Genomic DNA, 13,123 nt, shown 5'->3' on the forward strand with positions numbered 1-13,123 from the left:
AGATACAGTCCAAGATGAAGCAAGGATGATCTATAACACTTCAAATCAAGTAGTTGCTACCTCCTACGGTTTTTACAAGAATCGTGGTAGATCACCTTCCATTACACATTCATCAACGTATGCTCCAAAATAGTTACCATAACAGGAATTCTGTTATACTAAGACATCATTAATCTTTATTTAAGGTAAACCACGTAGTGTTCACCGACCTTCACTGATCACGAGTTTCGTTCTTACTATGGTCTACAACTGCCAAACCTTAACTAGTTTCGTGCATTTCTGCAACGTGGAATAAGACGTCCGATCTCAATCGTTCACGTAGCTAACACATTAGCTTTCTGAGAACATTAGTAGAATTACCTTTTTAACGGCACCGAACGGGAACGATTAGATGGATTGTATATTTGACACTGGCAGGAATTAGTACCGCTACTATTAATATAGTTCAGTGTATTCACAGTCAGATTCAAGAAAACCACTAACATTTCCAGTGTCGTTCTTAATCGACTGTAAGTGAACGAATGTGAGAACCTTATTATTTTCAGATCTCTTGAAATGTATAGTACTTTTATGGCTGATCTATTACTTATAAATAAGTTTGCATCACACTGGATTTAAACATTTTCAGAAAACTTAGGAAAATTACATACTACTTACTTGGATTCTTAGTAAATTTGATTTATTTACACAACAAGTTAAAGTAACCTGATCATCAACAGGTCCATAAAAGTATGTTAGGGGAAATATAAATTCGTTATCGTCAGGTGATAAAATTATGAATCATATACTCTTATCATTACAGTGCGGTTGATAAAAACGTATAATTCATTGTTTTATCATCTGACGGTATTGAATTTATATTTCGCCTCACACAGGTTTTTATAAATGAATGAACCTGATGGTGATCAGATGACTGAAATTGGTCGTGTAAATAAGGAATTTTATTAGCAGCTGAAGGCGCTAATATGATACTTCTTTCGTTTAAGAGCTCTTTATAATGTATTTAAGTATTATGTTTTTGTCTTGTTTGTCTGGTACCATTAGCTTGGCTGTGCAGCAGACATTTTTTAACTTACGGGATTCTAAAATTTCACTACTACACTACTGGTCATTAAAATTGCTACACCACGAAGATGACTAGCTACAGACGCGAAATTTATCCCACAGGAAGAAAATGCCGTGATATGAAAATGATTAGCTTTTCAAAGCATTCACACAAGGTTGGCGCCGGTGGCGACACCTACAACGTGTTGACATGACGATAGGTTCCAACCGATTTCTCATACACAAACAGCAGTTGACCGGCGTTTCCTGGTGAAACGTTGTTGTGGAGCCTCGTGTAAGGAGGAGAAATGCGTACCATCACGTTTATGACTTTGCTAAAGGTAAGAGTGTAGCCTATCGCGATTGCAGTTTATCGTATCGAAATATTGCTGTTCGCGTTGGTAGAGACCCAATGACTGTTAGCAGAATATGGAATCGGTGGGTTCAGGAGCGTTACACGGAGCGCCATGCTGGATCCCAACGGCCTCGTATCACTAGCAGTCGAAATGACAGGCATCTTATCCGCATGGCTGTAACGGATCGTGCAGCCACTTCTCGATCCCTGAGTCAACAGATGGGGACGTTTGGAAGACAACAACCATCTGCACGAATAGTTCGAGGACGTTTGCAACAACATGGACTATCAGCTCGAAGACCATGGCTGCGGTTACTCTTGACGCTGCATCACAGACAGGAGCGCCTGAGATGGTGTACTCAACGACGAATCTGGGTGCACGAATGGCGAAACGTTATTTTTTCTGATGAATCCAGGTTATGTTTACAGCATCATGATGGTCGCATCCGCGTTTGGCGACACCGCTGTGAACGCACATTGGAAGCGTGTATTCGTCATCTCCATACTAGCGTATCAACTGGGGTGATGGTATGGGGTGCCATTGGTTACTAGTCTTGATCACCTCTTGTTCGCATTGACGGCACTCTGAACAGTGGGCGTTACATTTCAGATGTGTTACGACCCGTGGCTCAACCCTTCATTTGGTCCATGCGAAACCCTACATTTCAGCAGGATAATCCGCGACCGCATGTTGCAGGTCCTGTACGGGCCTTTCTGGATAACGAAAATGTTGGACTGCAGCCCTATCCAGCATATTCTCCAGATCTCTCACCAATTGAAAACGTCTGGTGAATGGTGGGCGACCAACTGGCTCGTCACAATACGCCAGTCACTACTCTTGATGAACTGTGGTATCGTGTTGAAGCTGCATGGGCAGCTGTACCTGTACACACCATCCAAGCTTGTTTTCGAGTGGCTGTGCTGTTCTAGGCGGTACTGTCTGGAGCCGAGCGACCGCTACGGTCGCAGGTTCCAATCCTGCCCCGGGTATGGATGAGAGTGATGTCCTTAGGTTAGTTAGGTCAAACTAGTTCTACGTTCTAGGCGACTGATGACCTCAAAAGTTAAGTCGCATAGTGCTCAGAGCCATTTGAACCATTTGAACCAAGCTTCTTTGACTCAACGCCCAGGCGTATCAAGGCCTTTATAACAGCCAGACGTGGTTGTTCTGGGTACAGATTTCTCAGGATCTTAGCACCCAAATTGCGTGAAAATGTAATCACATGTCAGTTCTAGTATAATATATTGGTCCAATGAATACCCGTTTGTCCTCTTCATTTCATCTTGGTGTAGCAATTTTAATGGCCAGTAGTGTATATGGCTGAGAATGGGTGTAAGCAACTGGTTCACTAAGGGATCTGAAGAAGAGGTGCGAAACTTGAAAACAGCCAAGACTGACATATAATTTATTGCCTTTATAGCCGGACAAGCCTAGAAATGTTGTGCCCACATGTGGCGAGTGGTGGCAGAGATAGCGGCTGATGATCCAGAGGTTCCCATGAGCTGATGTGAGCCCTTCTCATTATGCAGCTCCTACCAGCTGCCTCGTACCGCAGCATGAGGTGGCGGCGTTCCTTCTCCAGTATATTCGTGCGCAGGGAGCGAACACTCTGCGCGACAGCTGCTGACAGTATGGCCCAAACCCCGGACCGGTGGGTGGAGTACGGTCGTCGGCGCTGCTGGACCTCGGGGCTCGGTGCTGGGCAGGCCTTAGTTTGAACTGCGGCCCATCGAGGCTGCGGCTTTGCCTCTGTGACTGTGGTCGTGACAGGTTGGCAGAAAAACGTTGGCGTCCTCACAGCGGAAGCCTACACTCAGTGTAGGCCGGGCCCAAGCCAAGCTGTCGCAACCTGCCCAGCCTGGCCAGACGGTTTTCGGACCCCACAGGGCGGGTTTAATCAAGGCTAACGGCACGTACGCGGCCTGCCATGCGCCGCCGAAAGGTCTCAAACGCCGGCTGTTGTCCCAGCTCCCGGGTCATAGTCGCAGAGCTGCTGGCATTGCGCAACGCTGAGCGAGCATTGTCAGCAAGTAGATGTGTTTCGGCATCGGGCCCCGGCTGCAGCCTATGTTGGTGTTCAAGTATTAGAAAATACTGACCTTACGCTGGTTTCTACAGTCAATGGATTGCCCGCAGATATGTCAGCTGCAGTAAAAAATTTCAAATATGCTCCTGTGCCACTCATTTTAAAATTACGTTTCTCAACAGTTACGCAATACAGTGTTTATATCCAAGTCTATCATAATCAGATTTAAAATTCACTATGCTTCCCTGATGTACACTGATTCACCTGATCGATCGGCTGCTGTGCATTTGTGGAAATACTTGCTTCATATTTGAAATATGCTTCATTCGTCGTCATCAAAGATAATACTGAAACCAACGCAAACGTACAGTCGTCACCATCAGAGCCAACAATCTATTAGATTATAGTCTTGAGCCGCTGACTATTGCACTAAGGGACGACGAGGAGTAGGAATGGAGTTATATACTGTAACATGGTACATGAAGTTCAGCAAATCATAGTTAGTTACACTATTCTGAGTACAAATATATGACCTACTGGTAGATCAAACAGAGTGTATTGCGGCGCCCACAGTGGCATGCAATTAGTTACAACAATGTACTAAACTCATTTACATGCAGACCCAGAGGTATGTGTTGCATTACCAGGCTGTTTTGTCATTACACATGTTTATTATCTTTGATGTGTTCCATTAACTTTAATAAAACAATATTTCAACAATAAATACTTCTAAGAAAAATTCATCATGACGTTCACACATCATAACACTATGGTCGCTTAAGTCAATGCCTCTATACCTACTGGATAGCCTCGATTAACTATTTTAGGACATGACTCTCGTACATGCACATACGTACTGTGGTAGCACTTCATCATGTAGGTGGTCGAGAGTAAACTGCAACCAGCAAGGATTTCTTCTGTTTTCTACAGTCATTGTATTGCCCGCAGATACGTAACATTCTCACACGTTACCGTTAAATTTGGCTTCCGGCTTTCTACGTAATCCCTGATTTCCCAAAATGTAAGTCGTGGTGGCTCATGATGGAAGGAAAATGTATGTTTCTCTATTAGTTTTTAACGGATATTCTCAGATTATTGTAAGTAATCTATGACGTGTTCCGTGACTTGTTATTGTAGCGTCATTCAGTTCCCGCTGGACAAAGATACTGGTAACAATACCACGTTTAGCTCATGCAGTCCATTCTTATGATTTTCTCACTTATTGTATGTGGCAGACTAACAGTAATATCTCTGAGATACTACCCCACCATCTATAAATTACACTTCCTCAAGTTTCCTAGAAAGAATAGCTTTGTCATCCTATTTGGAGCTACCTTCCAGAATACTGTAAGAGGCGTGGTTTTTAAGTAAATACCGTTTTGCCACACCGCGGCACAGTTTTTTGGGACAGAAAAGGAGTATTGCTTGTGGAATTTCTGCCTCGTAATAAGACAATCAAAGCAGCAGCTTACTGTAAGACATTGCACAATCTGCGCCGTTCAGTCCAGAACAAAAGACGTGGCAAGTTGAGCAAAGGCATCGTTTTGCTGCAAGAGCATGCCCGTTCGCATGTGGCCAATCAGACCAGAGATCTCATCACATCTTTTCGGTGTGAAACTCTAGATCATCCTCCGTACAGCCCCGATCTTGCGCCCAGTGACTGCCGTCTCTTCCTGAAATTGAAGAAACACCTGGGCGGTCAGCGTCTTCAAGATGATGACGAAGTCAAAACAGTGGTGATGCAGTGGTTAACAAGTCAGGCGGCCGACTTCTATGAGGAGGGTATTCAAAAACTGGTACAACGTTAGGACAAGTGCCTTAATATTGACGGAAATTATGTAGAAAAGTAGATTAAGGTACAGGCTTTCATGAAAGAATAAAATTATTGAGATATCTTTGCACGTCTTTTTTTAAATTTCAAAAAGAGTACCGACTTAAAAAACATGAGTCTTATATATCGTACACCAGTAGACCTAAAAGTCTATATAAAAGAGTACCTACTTAAAAAACACGCCTCTTATATTTCGTACACCAGTAGACCTAAAAGTCTTTGCGTATGTGAATTTTTAAACATTCTGTAATTTGTTGATAACAGATAATGACTTAATTACAGCAGGTGTTTTGTAATGAATATATACATTTTTATTACTAATTTGTGATACAGATTTAACAGAAAATATCCTGGGTTGTTAAAGCCCCTTTAAGCATGAAACTCTCCCACCGTGTAAGAAATACCCTAACTGAATCGGTCTTTTTCCTACTTAAATGGAAACCGTGAAGTGGTACTTCCAAACTAAAAGCGGCAAGGAAATAGCCGTAGCAAATGAGGCGGTGAATGAAATTCCGGTAATTGTTCTGCATCGGATTTGTGGGTTACCGTCAGAGGTTTATCGGATTAGCTTCTTTGAAATGAGCTCTTACTTAAAATTACTTCCAGGTAATTAAGCTTTTAACCCACCGGACAAGCGTAATCAAAAGTTCTGCAGATGCTTCCAGATTCTTTACTTCCGTCATAATTTCCCGCTCTCCGCGTTCCGAGGACGTAACTCCTGATGCATTAATGCTTCGCAACTGGGTTATTAGTAGAACAACAGATTTGGTCTTGGCTTTACATTCAGGTACGGAAGATGCTCTGTTTCAGCTTCACAGCTCAGTGTCTTCTGTAGACGAATTTATTATTCATGAGATAAATTAATGGCAAACATGACTAAATGGATGTACGTTAAGACAATGCTGAGGTTGTGAGCAGACTACCCTTCTGTGTTATTCTGAGTACACGAAAGTATATAGTTGTGTGTGTGTGTGTGTGTGTGTGTGTGTGTGTGTGTGTGTGTGTGTGTGTGTGTGTGTGTTAAACAGCCCATAGTTTGTACTTCAACATTTAAGTGCATTTTATGGTCACAATACTTCTTGCAAGGCCGAAGTCTAATTTCGATAACCCACCTTATGGATGAGTTACTTGCAATAAGCAAACGTGGCTTCGTCTGATGACCTAACACTTTTATTTTTAATAGGAGAAACATATTGATCAATACCAATTATTTCGAATAGAATTTGATGAACAGCTGCAACCCCGAAAACAATACACCTTCTCATCTGTAAATATGCAAAGAATGGAAAATCATTCTGCTGATTGCTGTTTTTAAAAGTATGTACTGGTTGTAATAGTGCCTGGTTTTAGTATCTTTCCTACTGAAGGCAGAAAGGTATGAGGGTTCATGTTTTAAGATAAATGCAGAATACAAAGTACATACCACAACAAGTGAGTAATGAAATCATTGAAAATGAATTTATCGAATGAAACGGAAATACCAATAAACCGTCAAAGTTTTAACTCAGTTAATAATGATTTCGACTCAGAACATGACCATTGATAGAGGAGCAAAAAGAACTGTCCTTACACGAAACACGTGGCATGCTATGCACCACGAAAGAAAGAGATGGACAACAATAAAATGTATACGCAAGGAAAATGCCGGTAAGATTTAGCTAAACAAAAAGTGATAAATTAAACGACCTATTATTCGAATTGATCAATGAAAACCCAATTCTGTACCGTGCTCCTCGAAACTAACTACTTTGCTGAATAACAAACTTAAGATTTAACGTAAACATAAGCTCCTTCAAGAGCTGAAAATGCCGCAAACAATGTTACACGAAGCTGGATGATGTAGCCAGAATCTCATCAATCTTTTGTGTGTCGCCAAATGACCATAGCCGTGGAAAGAAATTCAAAGGAAGTTAACAGACCTCTCGTCTGTAGCGGAGCTGCAGCAAGCGGCCTCCTGAAAATGCCGACAGAGAACGAGGAAATCAAATTCTACCCGACTGCTTTGTGTAGTTCAAATGGACGAGCACCTAGAAAACACCACGTGTCATCACTCGCTCGCCACTGGCTACCGCTTCAACAAGTTAAAGTATATTAAACTAGTTAAAGTATATTACTTCAGACATCCATTCTTAACAACTCAAAGACTATGATACGTTCATAATCGATTAATCAGTACTTATTATCTTTGCAGGATTCTTCTGATCCAGAATAGTTCTGAAACTTGACATTGAAGCAAGCAACTTACAGTCCTTATCAAGTGGCAATGGAGTCTAGCTACACATAATCTTTCTCTGATTCCACTGAGGTATCCTAGGGCAAATACGCAACAGGTCTGTGTTTCGAGAAACATCTGTCAACACTGAAACAAAATTCACATGAATGACGCTGGTTGTTTCTGTTTTTACTGTGATTCTTTGTTTATACAGGGTGGTCAGAAACAGCCTAAAAAAGCCTGAAGAGCTTGTAAAAATGTCGCAAATGAGTTTGAACTTGTAAATAATTTTCCAGAAGGAAATTCTACATGTCGTGACGTTTCCGATTTATTTACCATAGAAGTTAGCCAATCAAGTCGTTCCGAGCTCATCTTCAAGCACTAACACGTACTGAATACGGTAATGCAATCAAGTTTGTAGGTCCGTGAGTTATCATTTGTTCAGATGCTCATTACTAGCTATAATGTACCTCTTTAGAAAGCGATAAATTTAAGCTAGGTGAGCAAAAGCTGCAGTTCGTTGGTTTTAGGAATCAAACGAAGAACAAGTTTGGAGACACTTATCGCATAATCAGCTTAACAGATGTCGAGTACAAGTTGCTGACAAGAATAATATACAGAAGAATGGAGAAGATAATTGAGGAAGTGCTGGATGACGATCAACTGGGCAAGGTACGAGAGAGGCAATTCAGACCTTGCGGTTGATAATGGAAGCAAGACTAAAGAAAAATCAACACACGTTCATGGGTTTTGTCGACCTGGAAAAAACGTTTGACAATGTAAAATGGTGCAAGATGTTCGAAAATCTGAGGAAAATAGGGTTAAGCTATAGGGAGAGACATATAATATACAACTTGTACAAGGAGGGAATAATAAGACTGGACGACCGGACTAAAAAAGGTGCAACATGGCGATAGTTTTTCCTCCTTGCTGTGTAATTTGTACATCGTATAAGCTATGATGAACATAAAAGGAAGTTTCAGGAGAGTAATTAGACTTCATGGTGAAAGGATGTCAATGATACGATTCGCTGATGATTCTGCTATCCGGAGTGAAAGTGAAGAAGAATTACATGATATGCTGAATGGAATGAACAATGTAATGAGTACAGAATATTGATTTCGAGTAAACCGAAGAAAGACGAATGTAATGAGAAGTAGCGGACATGAGAAAAGAGAGAAACTTAACATCAAGACTTATGATCACGAAGCAGATAAAGTTAAGAAATTATATTTTCTATGCAGTAAAATGATCAGCGATGGATAGAGCAAGGAGGACATCAAACGCAGATTGGCACTGGAAGAAAGGGCATTCCTGCACAGGAGAAGTCTATTAGTATCAAACATAGGTCTTCATTTCAGGAAGAGATTTCTGAAAATGTACGTCTGTAGTACAGCATTGTATGGTAGTGAAACGTGGACTGTGGGAAAACGGTGACAGAAGAGAATTGAAACATTTGAGATGTGGTGCTACAGGCGAATGTTGAAAATTACGTGGACTGATAAGGTGAAGAATGTGGAGGTTCTCCTCAGAATTATAGGAGAGAGGAATATGTGGAAAACGCTAACAAGGAGCAGGGACTGGATGACAGGACATTTGTTAAGACATCAGGGAATGTCTTCCATGGTACTAGAGGGAGTTGTAGAGGGCAAGAACTGTAGGGAAAGACAGACATTGGAAAATATCCAGCAAATGGTTGAGGACGTAGGTTGCATTTTTTACGCTGAAATTAAGAGGTTGGCACAGGAGAGGAATTCGTGGTGGGCCGCTACAAACCAGTCAGAAGACCGATGACCCCCCAAAAAAGAAAAGTTGTATGACACAACATTATTACTTTAATCTCATGAACCAAAACATTATGACCAACCGCTTGATAGCTCCTTTGTCCTTCTTTGGAACGAAATACATTCTGAATACCAGGAATCAAACTGCTTGTTTGGTAGGTTTTTGGAGGATGTGGCATTAGATGTCTATGCACAGGTCATGTAATTCCCATAAATAACAGGCGACTGATTCGCGTACACTGAGATGGCGGCCGATAGCAACCCCGATGGATTCCATAGCATTTACAGCAGACAAATTTGTCCTCAGAGAGGTCACTATAATGCTCCTCAAGCCACTGTAACTGGCTCCGAGAAACGAGACAGTTATCGTGTTGAAAGACTGCAACGCCGTCGGGGAATACATCAAGCATGAAGGCCTGCAGGTAGTTCGCAGCTGTCATCGTGTCTTCGATTACTATCACAGGTCCCACGCAAGCGCAGGAGAATGCCTCTCATAGTGTAATACTGCTCCCACTAACCAGCATCCGTGCCGTTTTGCACGTTTCGAGCTGCCGTTCACCTCGATGATGGCGTTTGTGGAGACTATGATCGACCTATTGTAGCAAGAATGTGATTCACCCGAAGAGGAGACTCGTTGGCACTGATCGACGGTATAATCCCGACGGTTCTGCCCCACTGTGCAATCTTAATTTACGATGTCGTTATATCAACATGTCAATACAAAGGGTGGGATCTACTGCGGACCTCCATGTTGAGCAATGTACGATGAACGGTATACTAAGAAACACTTGTGCGTGCACCAGCATTATGCTCTCTAGGTAGAGATGTAAGCGATCGCCACCTGCCCTACCTTACAGAGCTGATAAGGCTCCGAAAACGGCGTTCTCTGAAGAATCGGTTGACGTCCAAGCATTTAACGCTTATTGGTAGTTTCTCTAACCTACTACTCTTTCCGTAGGTGCTCACAACAGTGGCACGTGAACATTCGACCAACTTCGACGCTTTCGAGATACTCGTGTACGTGTTCTGCTTAATAAAATTCTGTCGTTTGTCAAAGTCACTTATCTCAATGGAATTTTCCATCTGCAGTCCATATATTTGCTAGGGTGATCCCCCTTCCGTATCTGCTCCGCTTACATACTTTTGTTACTGCGTCACGTGCCCGCAACGGCACCAGTAGGCGTCCTAGATCGCGATGGGCTGTAGTGATAACGTTTTGGCTTGTCAGTGTATTTATGAATAAGAAACTCTGTCTCACGTCCAAAAATATGGTTAACAGTGAAGTACGTACTCTGTACGTAATATACACAGTTTTTCTCTGAGTCGTTGTTTCTCTCTAGAATACTTACGCTACAGGCCATTAAAATTTGCTAGACCACGAAGATGACGTGCTACATACGCGAAATTTAACTGACAGGAAGAAAATGCTGTGATATGCAAATGATTAACTTTTCAGAGCATTCACACAAAGTTGCCGTCGATGCTGACACCTACAACGTGCTGACATGAGGAAAGTTTCCAACCGATTTCTTATACTCAAACAGCAGATGATCGGCGCTGTCTGGAGAAATGTTGTTGTGATGCCTCGTGTACGGAGGAAAATGCGTACCATCACGTTTCCGATTTTGATAAAGGTCGGATTGTAGCCTATAGCGATTACAGTTTACCGTATCGAAACATTGCTGCTCGCGTTGGTCGAGATCCAATGACTGTTAGAAGAATATGGAATCGGTGGGTTCAGGAGGGTAATACGGAACGCCGTGCTCGATCCCAACGGCCTCGTATCACTGGCAGTCGAGATGACAGGCATCCTATCCGCATGGCTGTAACGGATCGTGCAGCCACTTCTCGATCCCTGAGTCAACAGGTAGGGACGTTTGCAAGATAACAACCACCTGCATGAAGTTTGCAGCAGCACGGACTATCAGCTCGGAGACCATGGCTGCGATTATCCTAGACGCTGCATCACAGACGGGAGGGCCTGCGATGGTGTGCTAAACGACGAACCTGGGTGCACGAATGGCAAAACGCCATTTTTTCGGATGAATCCAGGCTCTGTTTACAGCATAATGCTGGTCGCATCCGTGTTTGGCGACATCGCGGTGAACGCTCATTGGCAGAGTGTATTCGTCATCACCATACTGGCGTATCACCCGGCGTAATGGTATGGAGTGCTATTCGTTACACGTCTTGGTCACCTCTTGTTCGCATTGACGAAACTTTGAACGGTGGACGTTGCATTTCAGATGTGTTACGAGCCGTGGCTCTACCCTTATTCGATCCCTGCGAAACCCTACATTTCAGCAGGATAATGCACAACCGCATGTTGCAGGTCCTGTACGGGCCTTTCTGGATACAGAAAATGTTCGACTGCTGCCCTGGCCAGCACATTCTCCAGATCTCTCACCAATTGTAAACGTCTGGTCAATGATGGCCGAGCAACTGGCTCGTCACAATACGTCAGTCACTACTCTTGATGAACTGTGGTATCGTGTTGAAGCTGCATGGGCAGCTGTACCTGTACACGCCTTCCAAGATCTATATGACTCAATGCCCAGGCGTGTCAAGGCCATTATTACGGCCAGAGGTGGTTGTTCTGGGTACTGATTTCTCAGGATCTATGCCTCCAAATTGCGTGAAAATGTAATCAAAAGTCTGTTCTGGTATAATATATTTGTGCAATGAATACCCGTTTATCATTTGCATTTCTTCTTGGTGTAGCAATTTTAATGGCCAGTAGTGTACTAATGAAGGACATAGAAGAGGTGGAAAACGAAGCGCTGATGTCACAGGCGAGCTGCTAGGTTTTCTCGCTGCGACTGAGAAACTCCTCAGTTTACCACTAATGAACGTGCACTAGCACAGCCAGCCCATGAAAGACTCGCTACGAGGTTCTTAACGACTGTCTGTCTTCAACGTAACGCTAACCTAACAAAATGTGTCCATCTGACTCCACATATTACAGTGATTTTTCCTTATTTTCTTGTCGTTTTCCATCCAGAATATCTGGTTATCTCTTCTTATTCAAATGCAAGCATTAACTGAAGCAAAATATACAGACACATAAGGCGTTTAGTCAGCAGTAACAGCAAGTCATCTGGCCCTTTGTTTAGCGGCTGACTGCTATATAAGCACTGAGCTAGTCACAGTACTGCAAACCGCAAAAGCTCTTTGGAAGCTACTTACCGTGTCGTGTGCTGTTGCTATTCTGCTGTGTGTGCCGCTTCCCTTGAGCATTTTATATTTTTACGAAATTTAAATATTTCGTTAGTGTATTGGACAACAAGATAGAAAGAATCTCTTATACAGAATGAAATTTTCACTTTGCAGCCGAGTGTGCGCTGATATCAAACTTGCTGGCAGGCCGAGACTCGAACTCGGAACCTCTGTCTATCGCGGGCAAGTGCTCTACCAACTGAGCCGCTGTGAAGTTTGGAAGGTATGACACGAGGTACCGGCGGAAGTAAAGCTGTGAGGAGAGGTCATGAGACGTGCTTGGGTATCTCAGTTGATGTCGGCACGGTAGCTCAGCGTGTTCGGTCTGCAATAAAAAACTGAGAGAACGGATCAACAATAAACTTGAACGGGCGTCCGCCCGAACACATGAAACGAAGAAAATGAGAACAAAAGAAGACAAGACAAAGGAAAAAAGGAATTTTATAGGGCACTTGTCCATGAGAGGCAAAGGTTCCGAGTTTTAGTGTCGTGTCGGCCCACAGTTTTAATCAGCCATGAGGTTTCAGTCTCTTGTACGTTAATCTGTTCCTGTAACATCTAATCTTCTTGCTGTTCTGTGCCTATACGAACAACATGGAAGCAGTGAAATAGAGAAGTAGAACGGAAGTAGTCTTAGGCAAGAATCATTCTCAC

The sequence above is a fragment of the Schistocerca piceifrons genome, chromosome 7, assembly GCF_021461385.2.
Source record: "Schistocerca piceifrons isolate TAMUIC-IGC-003096 chromosome 7, iqSchPice1.1, whole genome shotgun sequence".
NCBI lineage: Eukaryota > Metazoa > Arthropoda > Insecta > Orthoptera > Acrididae > Schistocerca > Schistocerca piceifrons.